The sequence below is a fragment of the Canis lupus genome, chromosome 2, assembly GCF_048164855.1.
Source record: "Canis lupus baileyi chromosome 2, mCanLup2.hap1, whole genome shotgun sequence".
NCBI lineage: Eukaryota > Metazoa > Chordata > Mammalia > Carnivora > Canidae > Canis > Canis lupus.
The window spans coordinates 34,109,872-34,133,830 of record NC_132839.1 but is presented as its reverse complement, the minus strand read 5'-3'; the positions used below and the strand labels follow the sequence as shown (position 1 = coordinate 34,133,830).

The following is a 23,959-nucleotide window of genomic DNA, read 5'->3' as shown; positions in this document are numbered from 1 at the left end:
AATTGTCCTTCTGAGAAAGCTGGTTTCCCAGAAAGGTCGTATTTCATGGACCTCTGAAGTTTCTAATACTTCAAACTGAAGAGAGCTTCAGAGGTAGGATTAGGAAGTAATATCTAGTTTTAGGAAAGGAAGAGGAAAGAACAGGAATTTCTTAAGTAGTCAGTGAAATGCAAGATGTGAGTATAGGTATGCACAAATACAAAGGAGTCATGAGAAGATGAAAGCTTCCCTCATTATATGCCTCCCACAAATCCCTAGCCTGGCTAATAAATCCCAAACAATTTCCACTTCACATTTGGAATTCATTCTTTGCAGACATTGCTCCATGCTGCATTGTCACTGGAGGAAATTACTGCAAAGACTAAAGTTTTTATCCCAAAAAGCCTTCAAAATTCACTGGCAAGAGCCTAGTTTGTGATAGTGATAATAATAATGATTATGACATTCTTCCTTTCCCTGGCCATGGGCATGGGGAGTGGCTACTCAGGAAGAGCCACAGCAAGCTCTCCCCACAAAGCTGTAATTTTAACATGGAAACTGCATCCACAAATGAAATAGTTCCTTAAATTCTAAACCAGAATTGCACTTTTCAGGATGGTGGTAGCTTCTCTTTTGACCCATTTCTTTTACAGAACAGAAAACCAAAACAACAGATTTCAGTAAAACTATCTAGATTTCTCGAGATTAGTAAACTTTGTTTTTTTAAAATAGCTGAACATGTTTGCAATTGGTCAGCCTTGATAACTGAATTCTGGAAAAATACCCCCCAGGAAAATTGTCTGATCAACTCCAGGCATCACAGATCTCATCACAAGCTTTCAAATAGACGTGAAACCTTCTTGACACTATATGAGATTGTGTGACATTGCATCAGTGTCAAGTTAGATGCTGAATACTTCAACCTGGGTGCTGGGACACCTGGCTATGTTTCAGAAACAAATCTACCTGCAAGGGATGGATTCCACAAAAAGAAGACATTACTCTTGGGGAGTCCAAGCTGAGGAAATTCCTCATAGATGGTTCTGCTGTGCTTCTAAATGGGATTTACTGGTGTCTCAAAGATGCAACCAATCCCAAGAAGGAGCATTGCCTAGAGATTGGTGCAAGCATTCTGACACCATCAGAAAAATGATTGTTCACTTAGCGTCTAAACTCCGTAGACATCCTCACACAGATGACCTCATCAACTGTTCACATTGCCTTTGAGATTGGTATCATCACACCCACTGTACAGATGGGATTTGGAAAAGGAAGCGGACTTATCCAGGTAACTTGGCAAATCTGCTGTGGTGTAGACAATCAAACCCCATAAGTCTAAGTCTAGAATACATGCTTTTAACCACTATACATTCTGCTTCCCTGTGGGTATAAGTAAACCATACAATGACAATATAACACTCAGAAGTAAGTGAACATCTGCTATATGCTAAGGGTTTCATTGATATAGACATTGATACTTCCCAAACACAATAAGGCAAGTCATACATATTATCCCTATTTTATAGAAGAAACTGAAGCTTAAAAATATTAAGGAATTTTACAAAGTATGCCAACACTAAAATGCAGATGATATTTTGGCATATTCTCTGGCTTCAAAACTTGTATATATTCCTACCACAACACATTAGTTAAGGGCCCTGCTCTTGTTCAGCTGCATGATGTTGGGCATCTCCATGACTCAACTTCTTTATTTTTGAAATGTGGGTAATAATAGTACCTAGTTACTAAGGTTACTACAAGGATTATATAAGTTCACCCCTGTAAATCCCTTAGACCAGTGTGTCTGGTCACAATGAGCCACCAGAACAGAGACTGACAAGACACCCCTTTGTGCTCATTTAACATGACAGCAAGCCTCAGACAAGGTATCCAGGACTACAGAGGAGACATTTTAGTGTTCACTGAACTTCAGGAAAATAGATCAACCTAAGTCTATTCTAATACCACCTACTGTGTCCTAATTAAGAAACTCCCAAGGTACAAACTCCAGCCTAACCATTGTGAAGAGAGAGACAGAGACAGAAACAGAGAGAAACAGACAGAAATAGAGAGACAGGTGAGACAAAAAGAGAGAGAGAAGGGAGAAAAGGAATAGGAGAAGTGAGAGAGGTAAAGAAGGGAAGATGGAGAGACAGAAGACAGAAAAGATTTACATCAGATGCCAGCTCTAGTATTTTAGATTCCAGCTCCATCATTCGCTAGGTGGGTTATGAATGCCAAGAAAAATAATACTCACAAAGGTATTTGTATGTACTATAATATCCTTGAACCCATAAAAGTTCATAGACTAAGGATTCTATGAATGAAAAATGTGCTTTTCCAGTCCAAAGAGAATTCACCTAGGTAAACTGCCCCTTTTTATAGATCAAGAAACAATAAACTACAGCCCCCAGGCCAATAATTGCCCCCTGCCTAGGCCAAATAAAGTTTTTGCAAATAACTTTATTTTGCAAATAAAGTTTTATTGGAACACATTCTCTCCCATTCATTTACTTATCATCAATGGCTGCTCTACCATCTAGGGTGGCTGTGTCTGCCACAGCACAGAACAGTTGAGTAGTTGTGACAGAGACCACATGGTCCACAAAAGCCTGAAAGATTTACTATCTGACCCTTTACAAAAGATGTCTGCCATCCCTATTATAGCAAAAGACACTTAGTCCTGGAGAAGGTGAAGAAACTTTCAAATGTTCTTGTCAGCTCCCACTCAAAATAAAAGGTAGGCCCAAACCATTAGCCAAGAGAAAGGTACTGTGTGCCACTATGTAATTTCACATTTCTAGTGCCACATATTAAAAAGAGCAAAATGAAACAAATGAAAATAAATTTAATAATTTATTTTATTTAATCTAACATATTCAAATTATTATTTTAACATATAATCAACATAAAATCTCTAATGGGATATTTTACATTCATTTTTTATAGTAAATCTTCAAAATCCAGGGTAGGTTTTCTATTCACAGAATACCTTACTTTAACATGCCATATTTCAAGGCTCAATTGTGCCAGTCACTGGAGGCTGTGCGGTCCAACACAGCTCTAGGAGTCTCACAACTTCCGGCTAGAAAATGTGAAAATCCAGATTGATGACCTTGAGAAAATGCAGGGGATGCTGGCTGTGGACGGAGCTTTCAGAGAGAATATGCTGGAATGAGTCCTTCACAGAAAGAATAGGTTTAGACAGGCTGACAGGGGTCTGCCACCCTCTGTGTACATATCCCTTGGGCGAGCACTCATCAGGGTGGCTTTTTTCCTTATACATTTTGTAACTTGCACATGCATATAAAGAATCCTCTAATGTTAGGGTCAGGACAAATGATGAAACTGTTTATTGGCAAATTTGATGGCAGCACTGACAACAGTGGCTACACACCTGAATAACTGATAAAGACAAGGATGGGGCAGCTCCTTCTGTTGAAACTGCTAAAGTTGGCATGTTCCTTTCTGGGGTGATCCCCTGCTGCTTTTTCCTGTGGGAGTGTGGTTAGCTTGATTGGTGTTTCAATGCTTCACTTACTGTCCAGGCAGGAGTCCGCTGGAAGGAGATTTATTTGAAGATATGGCAGTAATAACTTCCTGTCACTGCCAGTAGTGCTTTGAATATACACTTTTATGGTCCACATTTACCAAGAGTAGTTTCATTTCCCAGAAGATCCATTTGTCTTGCTCTCTAGCCTCTCAGAAAAGCAGTATCTTCACCAAAAGGCTTAGGAAAAGCATATTTGCTCAAAATCCAGCATCACATTATGCTTTCATTTCCCTCTGGGATTATTTTCAATTTACTCTGGCTCCAAACATCACATTCTATTATAGGAGGCAAAAACACCTGAATGTCAAAGCACAAATCAAGATGCAAAATGTCAGATGGATGCTGACATTCAGTTTTAGGTTAAAAATGTAATTGTGATGACACACAGTACTCCAAGGAACCAAAGCTTCCATATTTCTGGGAAACTAGCTGCCCCAGAACCATGCCATTTCTGAAGGAGGTCAGGCACTGCACCAAGGGCAGAATTCCACACACTGAAGAGAGACCTGGTTTGCAGCAAAAGGAAATGTTTGCTAATGAAGTCTCCGACTTGAGTTTTAGACAGAAACCATTCTTTCTATTTATTTTTCCTTTCCAAAAGGCTTTACAACATACCATGACTACTTATCATCAAAAGCCATTAATCATTAATCAAAAGCCATTTCATTGTTGCCTTTCTACAAAGGTAATGCATATTTCTCAGCAGAACAGCTTTTGTTTTTATAGGACTGTGGGAGCTTATCAGAGGGATGTACAGCTTGCCCACTTTCCATAGACCATGGATATCTTGAGAATCAGACTCTTCAGCCCCTTAACCAGTCTTCAGGTTATTCAGGGCCCCAGGAGAGAAATTGCTTTCTTTTCCTCATCTCTCATCTGAAATTTGAGCAGCCCCATACTTCATGTCCTGGATCTCTCCAGGTGACAATTAGCTAATCCTCTTCATGAAAAAAGCCTGAAGGAACTTCCTGAATCTTGGAAATAAAGCCCCATGGTTACATTTCCCAAAGAGAGAGGGGTTCCTGGTGGGGTAGAAGGTGGTGACCCAGAGGGAGAACTACAGAGAAGAGAAGGCATGACTAAGTTGGAGAGGGGTGCTCACAGTGTCTTCAGAGCCCTCCCCATCACACTGCATTGGTGACAAGCTGCCAGCAGCAGAGTTCACGTGGCTAAAGACTAGAAAGGATGACAAAGGAACAGCATAGAAGTCATGGTAAGGAGTAAAGCATCAAAGTGAAAAAGGCAAAGCTTGGAGAAAAAGGCATGTGAGGATGAAATTGTAATAATTTTTCCCCGGTCAGAATAGATTCTAGTTTGGGTGGTTTCTTTTTCATGTGTTCAACCTTATGAAATGTACGTGCCCACTTTCATAGCAAGCAAAAGAGAAAGAATTCAAGAAAATTATGTGTTGTTCTTTCTTCTTCTTGCATACTTTGTGCCCACCAATGCCAGCTCCAGCCCGTCTCTTAACCAGCACCACTGCTCTTGGCGTGAGCAGTGGAGCTGGAACTCTCATTTCTCCCTCCATGAGATCTACAGTCAGTTAGCCTCTCCCTTCCATGTTGGGGAAGACCCTTTACCCACTGGGTATCCTCTGAAAATAAATGGAAAGTCAGACAGCCCTGTAGACACATGGCATCATGTGAAGACATCCAATACCTTCCTGGCTCCTTCTCCCATATTCCCATATTTGGAATATGACCACCTTCTTTCTGACTTTTATTTTTTTATTTTAATTCTATTTTAATTCTAGCATACTTAACATATAGCATTATATTAGCTTCAGGTGTATAACACTGTGATTCAACCATTCAATACATTATTCAGTGCTCCTCAAGAGAAGTGTACTCTTAATCTCCTTCACCTATTTCACCCATCCCCCCACACCCACTGTCCCTCTGGTAAACAACAGTTTGTTCTCTGTAGTTGAGTCTGTTTTTTGGTTTGTCTTTTTTTCCTTTGTTCATTTGTTTTGTTTCTCAAACTCCACATGAATAAAATCATATGGTATTTGTCTTTCTCTGCTTGATATATTTCACTTGGCATTATACTCTCTAGCTCCAGCCATGCTGTTACAAATGGCAAGATTTCATTCTTTTTATGGCTGAATAACAATAATATATACACATACATACATAAATGGGATATATACATATATATAAATGGGATATATGTATATCCTATTTTCTTTATCCATTCATCTATTGACACATGGGCTGCTTCCATAATGTGGCTATTGTAAATGGTGTTGCCATAAACATAGAGGTGCATGTATCCCTTCTGACTTTTTAAAGAACATCATATTTCGCTGGGTTAAATAGCAGCAACATTCCTCAACTATACCCAGCAAGCCTTTATCCTTATCTTTCTTTTTTCCCTCTATTGAGTATCAAATTCTGGACTGCATCTCCATGGCCCTCCTCTAAGAACTTTCTTCACCCAGTGCCGCCTTCTTTCACACCTTTAATGCCTCCTTTCTGACTGACATCTTTTTCTGGCCTATAAATACCCCCAAATCTTCCTTTGTTACAATTAATTGTTCCTCACTTCACTCCAACCCCTCTTAAATTACTTAATGCCTTTGTTATGTACATTGCACTCTGTTGGTTAATACATGGATGATACAAAGAGAATTACAGGCTCTCCCTGCCTGTAAGTAGCCCACAGTGAAAGGGAGCATATAGAAAATCAAATTTGCAATACAATATAGTGAGTACTATACAGAGGCCTCTACTCAGGATTCTGAAGGAAAGCACTGAAAGCAAACAACTCCTTCATTGGCTGGTTATCAACTGGTGAGTATGAAGGGCTGAGTAGAACACAAGAGGTTTGTAAGAAAAATGAGTTTCAAGTTTTGTTGTTCAACAGAAAATAGGAATTAAACAGCCAACAAAGAGGAGAATGGGCATGAGCGATTTTGAAGACAGCATCCATACAGATTGACTACTTAAAATAACCTTGATGGTCTATATTTTTCCAAAAAAACATTAATTTTATAAAAATTCTTTTTATCACATTTATGTAATTTTCTAATATAACTTTTATCTTTACCTCCATAGCCTTATTCCCTTTCTTAGTACCTAGTTTTTGCTTTCATTCCTTTTCTTGATTGAGCCAAAGTTTTAACTATAACATCAAAAACACTTACAAAAAAAAAAAAAAAAGAAAATCACCTCTTGACTTACCAATTCTGCTGTTTATAGTCTTCTTGTGTGTGTGTGTGTGTGTGTGTGTGTGTGTGTGTATGTATGTTGGGTTGTTTGTTTCTATTTAAATTCCAGTTAACATATGGTGTAATATTTGTTTCAGATGTAGAATTTAGTGATTCAACACTTATATAGAACACTTGGTGCTCATCACAAGTGTACTCCTTAATCCCCATCACTTATTTCATCCATCTCCCACCTGCCTTCCCTCTATCAGTTTGTTCTTTATAGTTAAGAGTCTGTTTCTTGATTTACATCTCTTTTTCCCCCATGATCATTTGTTTTGTTTCTTAAATTCCATATATGAGTGAAATCATATGGCATTTGTATTTCTCTAACTTATTTCCTTAGAATAATATTCTCTAGTTCCATCCAAGTCCTTGCAAATGGCGAGATTTTATTCTTTTTAATGGCTGGGTAGTATTCCATTGTATATATATCCACCATTTCTTCTTTATTCATCAGTTGATGGACATTTGGGTTTGTTCCATAATTTGGTCAATGCTGATAATGCTGCTATAATCATTAGGGTGCACCTGTTCCTTAAAATCAGTATTTTTGTATCCTTTGGGTAAATACTTAGTAGCACAATTGCTGGATCATAGGGCAGCTCTATTTTTAGCTTTTTAAGAAATCTCCATACTATTTTCCAGAGTGGCTGCACCATTTTGCATTCCCAGTAATAGTCCACAAATGTTCCTCTTTCTCTGCATCTTTGCCAACTCCTACTGTTTCCTGTGTGGTTAATTTTAGTCCATTCTGACTGGTGTGAGGTGATATCTTATTATACTTTTGATTTGTATTTCCCTGATTATGAGTGATATTGAGCTTCTTTTCACGCATCTGTTGGCTATCTGTATGTCTTTTTTGGAAAAATGTTCATTTCTTCTGACCATTTTTGAGCTAGATTATTTGGGTTTTATGTGTTGAGTTTTGTAAGTTTTTTATATATTTTGGAGATTAGCTGTTTATCAGTTATGTCATTTGCAATTATCTTCTCCTATTCCATTTTTAAAAAAAGATTTTATTTATTCATGAGAGACACAGAGAGAAAGAGAGGCAGAGACACAGGCAGAGGGAGAAGCAGGCTCCATGTAGGGAGCCTGACATGGGACTCGATCCTCGGTCTCCAGGATCACGCCCTGGGCTGAAGGCAGTGCTAAACCACTGAGCCATCCAGGCTGCCCCTGCTATTCCATTTTTAATCTAATTCAGTTAGTTTTGGCTTTGTATTGTTTGATTCTTTCCTCCTTCTTTCCTGTTTTATTTCATTTCTGTTTTATTTTTTCTCAATTTAAAATTAATTAAAATAACTAAGGCTACACTTGATTCCCAGTACAACTCCAAGGCCTTCCTTGAACTTTGCAATGTTACCTTTTTCTTTGGAGCTGAGTCAGCTGCTATGACTTACATAGGGGGTGGGGGCCATGCAAAGCCTGGTGTTATGAACTGAATTTGCTGCATACCTTCAACAAGTAGCCAACCTCCCTGAGACTAATTTTCTTATGAAATAATATTTTTGCAAAGAAATTTAAGATACAGTGTATAAAACAATGATTAGGGTCTAGTACTTTATAAATGCTCTTGAATAGTGAATGTTAATTATTATTTTTGTTACTACTAACATATATTCTATTAATACCATTACTATTAAAAAATACAATTACTATTACTCCTATTACTATTATTTCTTTTGATTTATCTTTTGCAAAGTGGATCACCATTTTCCTCTTATTTTTAACTTATAATGCAATGCAAATCATTCATGGTTGTCAGACTATGGCTTGTAAATATCCAGTTATTAAATCATGAAGATTGTCTTCACAGCTTATTATACAATGAATATTTGTAGCTGTTTTGTGGGCTCTTGAAGGTATACTCTCCATAGGAAAAAAAAAAGAGAATCATATAACTAATCTTTCAATTCTCAGAAATGGATAGTGTCACATGAAAGTCTTTCAATAACAATGAAGTTTATATTAATTTCTCCTTTTATTTCTGACAACTTATCTTGTTCATTTGATGCTACTATTTTGGCAGTTAAAAACTATTATACTGACTCTGTTTTACTGACTGAGTATTTTATTTTATTTTTCAAAGATTTTATTTATTTATTTATGAGAGACACACAGAGAGAGGCAGAGACACAGGCAGAGGGAGAAGCAGGCTCCATGCAGGGAGCCCGATGTGGGACTCAATCCCTGGACTCCAGGATCACGCCCTGGGCCAAAGGCAGGCACCAAACCGCTGAGCCACCCAGGAATCTCCTGAATATTTTAAAGAAGACTTCCATATTTTACATTACGTATGTTTCTATCTTTATTATCTTTTCAATTGTATCAGCCAGACTTACTTTATTCACAGTTCTATTTTTAACCTCTCCTGATCTCTGCTTTTTTTTTTTTTTTTTTTTTTTTAAAGATTTTATTTATTTATGCATGATAGTCACAGAGAGAGAGAGAGAGAGGCAGAGACACAGGCAGAGGGAGAAGCAGGCTCCATGCACCGGGAGCCTGACGTGGGATTCGATCCCGGGTCTCCAGGATCGCGCCCTGGGCCAAAGGCAGGCGCCAAACCGCTGCGCCACCCAGGGATCCCTGATCTCTGCTTTTAAAGCAGAATTCATCTAGAATTTTATTTTATTCTCTACTTTAGATTTGTCACTTTTAAAAAAATATTTCTTTATTTATTTGAGAGAGTGGGGAGGGCCCACAGGAGAAAATAGAGAATCTTAAACTGACACCATGCGGAGTGTGGAGCCCAACAAGGGGCTTGATCTCATGACCCTGAGATCACGACCTGAGCCAAAACCAAGAGTCAGATACTTAACCAATTGAGCCACCCAGGTGCCCCTGATCTTTCACTTTTAATGCTATATTTGGCTTTCCTTATATAGTCTTGGTTTATGTTTCATGTTTTTAAATTTGTTCCCTTTTTTGTTTATTATGCTTTTGGCTATATAAATTTCATTGATTTGCCTTTATAAATACAGTGATTTAAAAATTAAATTTCCTTCTCCGATTGACTTACTTCACTCAGCATAATACCCTCCAGTTCCATCCACGTCATTCATTTGGGGAATATAAATAATAGTGAAAGGGAATATAAGGGAAGGGAGAAGAAATGTGTGGGAAGTATCAGAAAGGGAGACAGAATATAAAGACTCCTAACTCTGGGAAACGAACTAGGGGTGGTGGAAGGGGAGGAGGGTGGGGGTGGGGGTGAATGGGTGACGGGCACTGAGGGGGGCACTTGACGGGATGAGCACTGGGTGTTATTCTGTATGTTGGTAAATTGAACACCAATAAAAAATAAATTTATTTAAAAAATAATAATAAAAAATAAAAATTAAATTTCACTAAAAGTTACTTCTAAGTGTTTAATAATAAAAAGATAAATCCATAGACCTCAACTACAAAAGATAAATAAGTAAACCAGTATCCTTTGACCCTCCTATGCAAGACAAATAAAACAGAAAGTTTTAATTTCTCTCCATAACACCTCAACACATTTTTTTTTGTTTTTGTTTTGTTTTGCTTTGTTTTACCTCAAAACATTTGTGGTCTTCATCAATTCAAATGAGATTGTAGACTCAGATTACATTTCTTAAATTCTTAACTATTTACAATATAAATTTTCTGTTTAGATACATTCTGGTTATTGAATTCAGTTTGTCTTTTTATAAGCACTAATTATCTTTTTTCTGTAATGTGCATTTAATTGATCTTACTATTTATGATTAATCATATTCTCACCACAAATTGCACAGCTTAAGTGCTTCATTCTGGAATGTATATTTCAATAATCACTTTCAGGAAATGACAGCAGTGATTTGTTCCTGAATGGTGACTCAACTGATGCATTGATGATGATAATGATGAAGAATATGAGAACAATCTAACAATTATACAATAGCAGATGACATCCATGAGTGAGAACATATCAGGCAGCCAGATTTATATGCATTAGCTCAGCTAATCCCCACAAAATACTATGATAGGTAGTATTAGTCTCCACTTTTAAAAATAACAAGATTAAGGCCCAGAGAGGAGGCGAAGTATCTACCCAAGATCACACAACTAGTTAGGAACAGAAAGGTTTCTGTAACTTTAATAGATAAATGGAACTTGATCGAACTTGAACTTAGAACCCTGAGGTCATAGCCATTTCTTATCCAAACTTTGTTATTGGGCATTTAATTAATATTCAGGAGTTGGAAGTCCTCTTAATTTTGTTTTCTATTTTTGTGCATAAGGTTCTTGGATTCTTGTAGAAATGTTATCTTTATCTTTGTTATTAAAAATACTAACAAGCTGTGTCATAGCATGATTATAATTTAGTTAATTTTATCTGTGACATAGTGAACATATTTTGGTGTGTATTCCAAAATCAGTTTTTGTGTGTGCTTTTTTGAATATTCAGGTATATTTTCTTCTGTTATGTTTTGATTATTGCTGCTATTTCCTTCCTTTTTAATTTAATCACTTTTATTTAAGCAAAGTCCCTCAAGAGCTTGTTTTCAATGAACATTTTAGATCCCTCAAGAACTTTTCTTCGATATACATTATACACTGTGATTTGAAATTCATATACATTACAAAATAGTTACGACAATGTCTAGCTACCATCTATTGGTATGCAAAATTGCTGTAATATTATTGCCTATATTCCCAATGGTATACATTACATTCCAATGTCTTAATTTATTTTGTAACTAGGAGATTATAAATCTTAATTCACTTCACCTATTTTAGTCATCCCCCCATCCCTCTGCCCTGACAATCATCAGTTTGTTCTCTGTATCCACAAGTCTATTTCTGTTTTTTTTTCTTTTTTATTCCATGTATAAGTGAAATAATATAGTTTTTGTCTTTGTAATGTTGTTGCAATGGCAAGACTTCATTCTTTTTTTGTCTCAGTGTTATATATATATATGTATATATATGTATATATATGTAACATATATATAATATTTATATTTCACATCTTTATCCATTCATCTATCAATAGACATTTAGGCCACTTCCATATCTTGGTTATTGTAAATAAGTTGTGGTGAACATAGGTGTGCATAGGTCTTTTTGAATTAATATTTTCATTATGTTCAGATAAATAACTAGAAGTGGGATTGCTAGATCATATGGTAGTTCTATTTATCATTTTTTGAAGAACCTTCATACTTTTACATAGTGGCTGCAACAAATTATTTTCCCACCAGCTGTACAAAATGGTTCCCGTTTCTCCACATCCTCACCAAGACTTACTGTTTCTTGTCTTTTTGATACCATTCTGACAGATGTGAAGTGATATCTCACTTTGGTTTTGATTTTTATTATCCTAATGATTAGTGATGTTAAGCATCTTTCCATTTTTCTGTTGGCCATCTGTATGTCTTCACTGGGAAAATGTCTATTCAGGTTCTCAGCCCATTTTTTAATCAGATTTTTTTATATTCAGTTATATGAATTCTGTTAGAAAGGTAGAAATGTGTAATTCTATTATATATATTAGCATTATATATAATATATATAATATTAATATTATATATTAACCAATTCAGTTACATGAATTATTAATTCTCTGCATATTTTGAATTTTAAGCCTTTATTGGATACATCATTTTGTGAATATCTTCTCCCATTCACTAGGTTAGCTTTTCATTTTGTTGATGATTTCTTTCACTGTGCAAAAGCCTCTTAGTTTGATGTGGTCCCATTTGTTTATTTTTGTTTTTTTGTCCTTGGTTGAGGAGACAGATAAAAAAAATATTGCTGAGATTAATGTCAAAGATTTTACTATGTTTCCTTCTAGAACTTTTTAGGCCTCAGGTCTTACAGTTTTTAACCCATTTTGAAGTTACTTAGATAATTGGTGTATGAAAGGGGTCCAATTTCAATCTATTGCATCTTGTCCAGTTTTTCCAGCACCATTTATTACAGAAATTGTCTCTCCCCCATTGTATATTTTTTACTCATTTGTTTTAGATTAATTGACCATATAAGTGTGGTTTTATTTCTAGGCTCTCTATTCTGTTCCATTGGTTGATGTGTCTGTTTTTGTGCCAGTACAATACCATTTTGATTATAGCTTTATAATATTTTGAAACCCAAGAGTATGATATCTTTAGCATTGTTCTTTCTCAAAATTGTTTTGTATTTTTAGAGTCTTTGTGGTTCCATTCAAATTTTAGGGTTACTTTTTCTAATATTGTGAAAAATTCCATTGGTATTTTGATAGAGATTACACTAAATTTGTAGATTGCTTTGAGTAGGATGGACATTTCAACAATATTAGTTCTACTCCATGACCACAGTATATCTTTCCATTTATTCCTATCATATTCATTTTCTTTTTTCAATGTCTTATACTTTTCAAAGTATAGGTCTTTTATCTATTTGGTTAATTTTATTTTTAAGGTACTTTATTTTTACTAGTTCTGTTAATTCTTTGGTGGAAGTTTTAGAGTTTTCTATATAACATCATGTTATCTGCAAATAGTGAGAGTTTTACTTCCTCCTTACCAATGTGTATGCCTTTATTTTCCTTGTCTAATTGCTGTGGCAAGGACTTCCAAAATGATGTTGACTAAAAATTCTGAAGAGTGGGTATCCTTGTCTTGTTCCTGATCTTGAATTAAAAGTTTCAAGCTTTTTATGATTCAGTATGCTAGCTGCGGGTTTGTGGCCTTTATTTTGTTGAGTACATTCACTCTGTACCCACTTGGTTGACAGTTTTTATTATAAAATGTATGCTAAATATGGTCAAATGTTTTTTTGCATCTATTGAGATGATCATATGATTTTAATCCATTTTGTTTTCCTTCATTTTATTAATATGGTGTATCATGTCGATTTGTGGATACTGTGTAATCTTTGTATCTCTGGAATAAATTCACTTGGTCATTGTGAATGATTCTTCCAATATTGAATTTGGTTCCTTAATATTTTGTTGAGAATTTCTACAACATGGTTCATCAGGGATATTGGCCAGTAATTTTATTTTTTGGTAGTGTCTGTCTAGTTTAGATATTAGGGTAATGCTTATCTCATAGAGTGAGTTTGGAAGAGTATCTTCCTCTTTAATTTTTTGAAATAGTTGGAGAATAATCGGTTTCAACTCTTCTTTAAATGTTTGATAGAATTCACCTATGAAGCCACCTGGCCTTAGACTTTTGTTGAGAGGACTTTTTTTGATTCAATTTCATTATTAGTAATCTGTACAGATTTTCTATTTCTTTGTGATTCAGTCTTGAAAGGTTATGTGTTTCTAAGAATTTATCTATATCTTTTAGTTTGTCCAATTTGTTTGATGTATAATTTTTCATAGTAGTCTCTTATAATCCTTTGTATTTAGTACAAAGTAAATCCTAAACTGTGGTATCAGTTGTAACTTCTTTTTCATTTATAATTTTACTTATTTGGGCCCTCTTTTTTCTAAATGAGTCTTGCTAAACGTTTATTAATTTTGTTTCTCTTTTCAAAGAATAAGCTCTTAGTTTCATTGACCTTCACTAGTGTTTTTTTTTTTATTTTTTAGTCTCTATTTCATCTATTTCTGCTCTGATCTTTATAATTTCCTTCCTTCTACTAATTTATGGTTTTGTTCTTTCTCTAGTTCCTACAGGTATAAAGTTAAATTATTTATTTGATGTTTTATTATATCTTGTATCTTGAGGTAGGCTTCTATCATTATAAGCTTCCCTTGTAGAAATGGTTTTATTGCATCCCATACACTTTGGAATGTTGTGTGTTTGTATTCATTTGTTTCCAGGTATTATTTGAGTTCCTCTTTGATTTTTTCATTGACCCATTCATTCTTTTTTTTTTTTAATTTTTTTATTTATGATAGTCACAGAGAGAGAGAGAGAGAGAGAGGCAGAGACACAGGCAGAGGGAGAAGCAGGCTCCATGCACCGGGAGCCCGACGTGGGATCTGATCCCGGGTCTCCAGGATCGCGCCCTGGGCCAAAGGCAGGCGCCAAACCACTGCACCACCCAGGGATCCCCTGACCCATTCATTCTTAGTAGCATGTTGCATAGTCTACATGAGTTTGTGGGTTTTTCTCACTGTTCTTTTCACAATTGGTTTTGGTTTCATAGAAAAGGTGCTTACTATGATGATTTCACTCTTAAAGTTATTGAGGCTTGTTTTTGGCCTAACATGTGACATATTCTGGAAAATGTTCCAAATGCACTTGCAAAGAATGTGTACTCTGCTATTTTGGGATGGAATGCTCTATATATATGCATTAACTCCATCTGACACTGCTTTCTTACTGATTTTCTGCCTGGAGGATCTATCCATTGATGTAAATGGAGTACTAAAGTCTCCTATCATTATTGTATTCCTATCAAATTTTCCTTTCATGTATATCAATTTTTGCTTTATATATTTAGTCACTCCTATGTTGGGTGCATAGTTGGCGTTGTTTATAAGTGTTATACTTTCCAGTCGGATTGAATCATTAATAATTATGTAATGCCCTTCTTTGTCTCTTGTTACAGACTTTGTTTTAAAGTCTATTTTGTCTGACATAAGCATTGCTACTTCAGCTTTCTTTTCATTTCCATTTGCATGGAATATCTTTTTCTATCCCTTCACTTTCAGACTGTGTTTGTCTTATTTCTGAAGTGGGTTTTTTGTAGATGGCATATAGATGAGTCTTTTTATTTTAATCTATTCAGACACTCTATGTATTTTGATTGGAGAATTTAGTCCTTTTACATTTAAAATAATTATTGAGGGATCCCTGCGTGGCGCAGCGGTTTGGCGCCTGCCTTTGGCCCAGGGCGCGATCCTGGAGACCCAGGATCGAATCCCACATCGGGCTCCCGGTGCATGGAGCCTGCCTCTCTCTCTGCCTATGTCTCTGCCTCTCTCTCTCTGTGTGACTATCATAAATAAATAAAAAATTAAAAATAAAATAAAATAAAATAATTATTGAGGTGGTTCCAAGATGGCAGAGTAATAGGGAGACTCTGAATTTGCCTCACCCTCAGAATACAACTAAATCAACCTCCAACTATTTTGAACAACTAAGAAAAGGATCGTAGTAGTACAGAAATGATCTGCACATCTGGAGCAAGTGAATTTGGCAGAAGCAGGGTTTGGAGCCCTGGATTGGAGGATTGGGAAGCTTTGGTGCTGGGAAAGGGAAGAAGCCTGGTTCACAGAACAGAATCAAGACGAGGGAGAAAGTCAGAAAGATTGCAATAGATTGTGACTCCTCAATAAGATGGGGCAAGTGGATCCCTGTGTTGCTCAGGGAAGGATTGCTCCCCTTTCTTGAGGGCCTTTGAGAAGCATATTTGTCCTCTCTGGAGACAAGAGGACAGCTGAGGATCCACTAAGGTGAGCTCTGCAGTGGGGTCAGGGCGGAGTGCAGAGGGGAGAAACCCTCTTAACTTTGTGATGTGAGCCACAATAGGCTTGAACCTTTCTGTGAATGCTTTTACAGCTGCTTTTCTGGGGCTGGCTGGAGTGGATCACTGATAACATGGCCAATGCTTTTTGCTGTCTGCCACAGTAGACTCAAGCTTTTGTGATGGCTTTTCTGGGACAAAGGGAAGTAGAAGACTAAGTCAAGTACAGATAGCTAATAGCTTGGCTCCAGCTTTTCGCTGAGCATTACAATAAACTTTAGCCTCTGTGCATTCACTGTGTAAAGGCATGCACCAAGTAAAGGAGTTTCAGGGAGACAGTGATTCTGGGAACACCCTGGTCCTCCTCCACTGGGGACAGGAGTGGGTGTGCACATTACCAGGCCCTTTAAAACTTGGAGTTTTGAATCCAGCCACACTGGCCAGAGATAAAATAGAAGACATCTGTGGCTCAGAGCATGCCGAGGGATGGCCAAGGAATTGAAGAGAGCCTGGGCCACAAGAGATTGCTTGCTTTTGAGCAGCAGCTACTGGGAGCTCTACCCTCCAGGGACAAAGGGAAGAGGTGACACCATAATCTAACTCCTCCACCACCACCTCCCACTCCCACCCATGAGCAAAGTCAGACTCCAGGGAGAAACCCAGTGCCTCTAGTGGAGGCTGGAATCCCTTTACATTAGACCCCACCCCCTGAGCTAGTAGGAGCATCTTTCTGAGGGTAAGTCAGCTTGTGACCCAGCACAGTAGGCCTCTCACTCAGAAGACAAACACAAACCCCAGCATAAACCAAGTCTACTGATTAGAAAAAGCTCCAAAACATCAGCTTCCAACTTAACTTCCCAAACAAATCAAAACATACCTACTTAAAGGAACAAACACTGCCTACCAGAAGGAGGAACTCTGTAGAGGAATGACCAGTGAGAAAGAGCAGACAAAACACAACAGGAGAGTATACACAGCATAAACAAGAATTACTTCCTGAAGATATTATTGCTCTTGATATTATTATTGCTGGTTTTACTTTTTGTTTTCTTTTTTTTTTCTCTTTCTTTCCTCCTCTTTTTTTCTGGACAAAAGAACCAAAGGTAATACAATACTCTCTGCCATAGATTCAATCAATATGGATATAAGTAAGATGTCATAACTAGAATTCAGAATAATGATTATAAAGCTACTAGCTGGGCTTGAAAAAAAGCATAAAAGACACTAGAGAATCCCTTAGTGAAGAAATAAAAGAACTAGAATCTAGTCAGGCTAAAATTAAAAATGGTATTACTCAGATGCAGTTTAAAATGAAGGCTCTAAGGGATCCCTGGGTGGCGCAGCGGTTTGGTGCCTGCCTTTAGCCCAGGGTGCGATCCTGGAGACCCGGGATCGAATCCCACGTCGGGCTCCCGGTGCATGGAGCCTGCTTCTCCCTCTGCCTGTGTCCCTGCCTCTCTCTCTCTGTGTGTGTGTGACTATCATAAATAAATTAAAAAAAAGAAATTAGACGTTATCAGAAGTCCACTGAACTTCTGATCCGCACACTTTCTTTAAAAAAAAATAAAAAATAAAAATAAAATGAAGGCTCTAAGTGTTAGGATAAATAAGGCAGAAGAGAGTGACATAGAAGACAAAATGATGGAAAGTATGGAAGCTGAGAAAAACAACTACTGGATCATGAGGGGAGGATTGGAGAGATCAGTGACACAGTAAAGCAAAACAACATTAGAATAATTAGGGGAACATAATATGAGGAAAGAGGAAGAGAGTGGGAGCCTAGAGAGTTTATTTGAAAAATTATAGCTGAGAACTTACCAAATATGGGAAAGGAAACAAGCATTCAAGTCCAGGAGGCACAGAGAACTTCCCCCCAAATAAATAAAAATAAACACCCTGACATATATTAGTGAAGCTTACAAATTTCATTGAGAAAGAGAAACTCTTGAAAGCAGCTTGAGACAAAGGGTCTTTAATCTACAAGATAGAAACATTAGACTGGCACCAGACCTATCCACAGAGACCTGGCAGGTCAGAAAGGACTGGCATGATATTTTTTTAGGGTGCTAAAAGAAAAAAAAACATATAGCCAATACTTTATCCAGCAAGGCTGTCATTCAGAATGGAAGGAGAGATAAAGAGCTTCCAGGACAAAAATAAATTAAAGGAGATTGTGATCACTAAACCAGCCCTGCAAGAAATACTAAAGGGGATACTTTACGTAAAGTAAGAGCACAAAAATAACATAGAAAGAAACAGAGACAATATACAGAAACAGCAACTTTACAGGTAACAGCATTAAATACAATGGCACTAAATTCATATCTTTCAATAGTTACTCTGAGTGTAAATGGGCTAAATGCTCCTATCAAAAGACACAGGGTGTCAGATTGGATAAAAAATCAAGAACCATCCATAGGCTGTCTACAAAAGACTCATTTTAGACCCAAAGATACCAAACATACAAAGCCAAACTTACACCTAAAGGAGCTGGAGAAAGAATGGCAAATAAAGCATAAGCCCATCAGGAGAAGAGAAATAATAAACATGAGAGTAAAAATCAATGAAATAGAAATCAAAAGAACAGTAGAACTGATCAATGAAACTAGGAGCTGATTCTTTGAAAGAGTTAATACTATTGATAAATCCCTAGCCACACTTGTCAGAAAGAAAATAAAAAGGACCCAAATAAATAAAATCACAAATGAAGAGGCGATCACAACCAACATACAAGAAATAAAAACAATTATAAGAACATATTATGGGGGATCCCTGGGTGGCGCAGCGGTTTGGCGCCTGCCTTTGGCCCAGGGCGTGATCCTGGAGACCCAGGATCGAATCCCACATCAGGCTCCCGGTGCATGGAGCCTGCTTCTCCCTCTGCCTATGTCTCTGCCTCTCTCTCTCTCTCTCTCTCTCTCTCTCTCTCTCTCTCTGTGACTATCATAAATAAATAAATAAATAAATTTAAAAAAAAGGAACATATTATGGGCAACTATAAGTGAACAAATTAGACAATCCAGAAGAAATGGATACTTTTGTAGAAACATATAAATTACCAACTGAAACAGAAAGAACTAGAAAACCTGAACAGACCAATAATCATCAAGGAAATTGAAGGAGACATAAAAAAAACTCCCAACAGATAAAATTGCAGAGCTGGAAGACTTCCCAGGGGAATTCTACCAAACATTTAAAGAAGAATTAATACCTATTATTCTGAAGTTGTTTCAAAAAATAGAAATGGAGGGAAACTTCCAAACTCATTCTATGAGGTCAGCATTACCTTGATCTCCAAAACCAGAGTCCACTAAAATGGAAAATTACAGACCAATATCTCCAATGAACATGGATGTAAAAAAATTCTTATCAAGATACTAACCAATAAGATCCAACACTGCACTGAAAGGATTATTCACTGTGACCAAGTGGGATTTCTTCCTGGGATGCCAAGGTGGTTCAACATCTGCAAATGATTCAATGTGATACATCACATTAATAAAAGAAAGGACAAAACCTATATGATCCTCTCAATAGATGCAGGAAAAGAATTTGAAAAAATACAGCATCCTTTCTTGATTAAAACTCTCGGGATCCCTGGGTGGCGCAGCGGTTTGGCGCCTGCCTTTGGCCCAGGGCGCGATCCTGGAGACCTGGGATCGAATCCCACATCGGGCTCCCGGTGCATGGAGCCTGCTTCTCCCTCTGCCTCTCTCTCTCTCTCTCTCTCTCTCTCTCTCTGTGACTATTATAAAAAAAAAACTCTCCACAGTGCAGGGATAAAGGGAACATAGAGCAATATCATAAAAGGCATAAGTGAAAATCCCACTGTGAATATTATTCTCAATGGGAAAAAACTGAGAGCTTTTCCCCTAAGGTCAGGAACATTGCAGGGATGTGCACTTTCACCACTGCTCTTCAACATAGTACCAGAAGTCCTAGCCTCAGCAATCAGACAACAAAAAGAGATAAAATACATCCAAATAGGCAAAGAAGGAGTCAAACTCTCCCTCTTCCCAGATGACAAGATACTCTCTGTGGAAAAACCAAAAGCCTCTATCCCAAAATTGCTAGATCTCATACAGGAATTCAGCAAGGTGGCAGGATATAAAATCAATGCATAGAAGTCTTGCATTTCCTTAAACTAACAATCAAACAGAAGAAAGATAAATTAAGGAATTGATCTCACTTACAATTACACCAAAAGCCATAAGGTACTAAAGGAATAAATGTAACCAAACAAGTAAAAGATCTGTACTCTAAAAACTACAGAACACTAAAGAAAGAAATTGAGGAAGACACAAAGAGATGGGAAAACATTCCATGCTCATGGATTGGAAGAACAAATATTGTTAAAATGTCTATGCCACCCAGAACAATCTACACATTCAATGCAATTCCTATCAAAACACCATCAACATTTTTCACAGAGCTGGAACAAAGAACCCTAAAATTTGTATGGAACCAAAAAGATCCCAAAAAGCCAAAGGAATGTTGAAAAAGAAAACCAAAGTGAGAGTCATCACAATTCCAGACTTCAAGCTGTATTAAAAAGCTGTGATTATCAAGACAGTATGATGGCACTGGCACAAAAACAGACACATGGATCAATGGAACAGAATAGAGAACCCAGAAATGGATCCTCAACTCCACGGTCAACTAATATATTTTTTTTTAAGATTTTATATATTCATGAAAGACACAGAGACTGAGAGAGAAGCAGGCTCCCTGTGGGGAACCCAAATCAGGACTCTATCCCAGGACCACGGGATCACATCCTCAGCCAAAGGCAGATGCTCAACCACTGAGTCGCCCAAGCATCCCTACAGTAAACTAATCTTCAACAAAGCAGGAAAGAATAGCCAATGGGGAGGCACCTGGTTGGCTCTGTTGGTTAAGTATCTGCCTTCGGCTCAGGTCATGACCCCATGGTCCTGGGATTGACGTCCACATTGGATTCCCTGCTTATGCTCTCTCTCTTTCCCTCTATGAAATAAATATATAAAATCTTTAAAAATAAAAGAATATCCAATGAAAAATGACAGTCTCTTCAACAAATAGTGTTGGGAAAATTAGATAGTCACATGTACAAGAATGAAACTGGACCGTTTTTTTCCACCATCTACAAAGATAAACTCAAAATGGATGAAAGACCTAAATATGAGACAGAAATCCATCAAAATTCTAGAGAAGAACATAGACAACAACTTCTTCAACCTCAGCCACAGCAACTTCTTGCTAAACACATCTCCAAAGATAAGGGAAACAAATGCAAAAATGAACACTTGAGACTTTATCAAGATAAAAAGCCTTGGCACAGAAAGGAAATAGTCAACAAAACCTGGGTGGCTCAGCTGGTTAGGCATCTGCCTTCAGCTCAGGTCATGATCCCAGGTGTCCCGCATAGGGCTTCTTGCTTTATGAAGATTCTGCTTCTCCCTCTGCCTCTGCCATTTCCCCCACTCATTCTCTCTCTCTCTCTCTCTCTCTCTCTCTCTCTGCAATCTTTCTCAAATAAATAAATAAAATCTTTAAAAAAAGAAACAAAACAAAACAAAAATCTAAAAGGAAACCTATAAAATGGGAGAAGATATTTGCAAAAGATATATCAGATAAAGAGCTAGTATTCAAGATCTATATAGAACTTATCAAACTCAACACCCTAAAAAACAGAAAATCCAGTCAAAAAAATGGGCAGAAGACATGAACAGACATTTCTCCAAAGAAGACATACAAATTGCCAATAGACACATGAAAAAAATGCTCCACATCACTTGGCATTAGGGAAATACAAATCAAAACCAAAATGATACACCACCTCAAACCAGTCAGAGTGGCTAAAACTAATAAGTCAGGAAACCATAATTATTGGCAAGGATGTGGAGAAAGGGGAAATCTTCTTAAACTGTTGGTGAGAATGTAAGCTGATATAGCCACTCTGGAAAATGGTATGTAGTTCCCTCAGGAAGTTGAAAAAATAGATATACCTAAACCCAGCAATTGCACTACTAGGTTTTACCCCAAAGATACAAATGTAGTGAACCAAAGGGGCACCTGCACCCCGATGTTTATAGCAGCAATGTCCACAATAGCCACATTATGGAAAGAGCCCAGATGTCCATGTACAAATGAATGGATATAGAAGATCTGATATATATACAATGGAATATTACTAAACTATCAATAAAAGATTTACATCAATATGGATGGATCTGGAGAGTATTGTGCTAAATGAAGTAAGTCAATCAGAGAAAGACAATTGTCATATGGTTTCAAGCACATATGAAATATACAAAACAGTGCAAAGGGCTATATAGGGAAAGGGAAGGAAAACTGAATGGGAAGAAATCAGAAAGGGAGACAAACCATGACATCTCTTAACCATAGGAAATAAAGTGAGAGTTAGTAGAGGGGAGGTGGGTGATGGGATGGGGTAACAGAGTGACGGGCATTAAGAAAGGCATGTGATGTAATGGGCAGTGGGTGTTATACACAACTGATGATTAACTGAACCCTACATATGAAAGTAATGGTGCACTATATGTTGGCTAATTGAATTTAAATTTTAAAAAAATAATTATTGATAGTTATGTACTTACTTTCATTTTTTAAATAAATTTATTTTTTATTGGTGTTCAATTTACCAACATACAGAATAACACCCAGTGCTCATCCCGTCAAGTGCCCCCCTCAGTGCCCCTCACCCATTCACCCCCACCCCCCGCCCTCCTCCCCTTCCACCACCCCTAGTTAGTTTCCCAGAGTTAGGAGTCTTTCATGTTCTGTCTCCCTTTATGATATTTCCCACACATTTCTTCTCCCTTTCCTTCTATTCCCTTTCACTATTATTTATATTCCCCAAATGAATGAGAACATACACTGTTTGTCCTTCTCTGATTGATTTACTTCACTCAGCATAATACCATCCAGTTCCATCCACATTGAAGCAAATGGTGGGTATTTGTCGTTTCTAATGGCTGAGTAATATTCCATTGTATACATAAACCACATCTTCTTTATCCATTCATCTTTCGATGGACACCGAGGCTCCTTCCACAGTTTGGCTATTGAGGACATTGCTGCTAGAAACATCGGGGTGCAAGTGTCACGGCGTTTCAATGCATCTGAATCTTTGGGGTAAATCCCCAACAGTACAATTGCTGGGGTGTAGGGCAGGTCTATTTTTAACTCTTTGAGGAACCTCCACACATTTTCCAGACTGGCTGCACCAGTTCACATTCCCACCAACAGTGTAAGAGGGTTCCCTTTTCTCCGCATCCTCTCCAACAGTTGTGGTTTCCTGCCTTGTTAATTTTCCCCATTCTCACTGGTGTGAGGTGGTATCTCATTGTGGTTTTGATTTGTATTTCCCTGATGGCAAGTGATGCGGAGCATTTTCTCATGTGCATGTTGGCCGTGTCTATGTCTTCCTCTGTGAGATTTCTCTTCACGTCTTTTGCCCATTTCAGCATTGGATTCTTTGTTTCTTTGGTGTTGAGTTTAATAAGCTCTTTATGGATCTTGGAAACTAGCCCTTTATCTGATACGTCATTTGCAAATATATTCTCCCATTCTGTATGTTGTCTTTTAGTTTCGTTGATGGTTTCCTTTGCTGTGCAAAAGCTTCTTATCTTGATGAAGTCCCAATAGTTCATTTTTGCTTTTGTTTCTTTTGCCTTCATGGATGTATCTTGCAAGAAGTTACTGTGGCCGAGTTCAAAAAGGGTGTTGCCTGTGTTCTCCTCTAGGATTTTGATAGAATCTTGTCTTACATTAAGATCTTTCATCCATTTTGAGTTTATCTTTGTGTATGGTGGAAGAGAGTGGTCTAGTTTCATTCTTCTGCATGTGGATGTCCA

General features: G+C 37.3%; 1 protein-coding gene across 1 annotated transcript in view; it reads right to left on the bottom strand.

Moving 5' to 3' along the window:
• The window catches only part of OCA2 (OCA2 melanosomal transmembrane protein), a 440,201-nt gene that overhangs the window by 1,229 nt on the left and 415,013 nt on the right, over nucleotides 1–23,959 (bottom strand). The window lies entirely within an intron of this gene.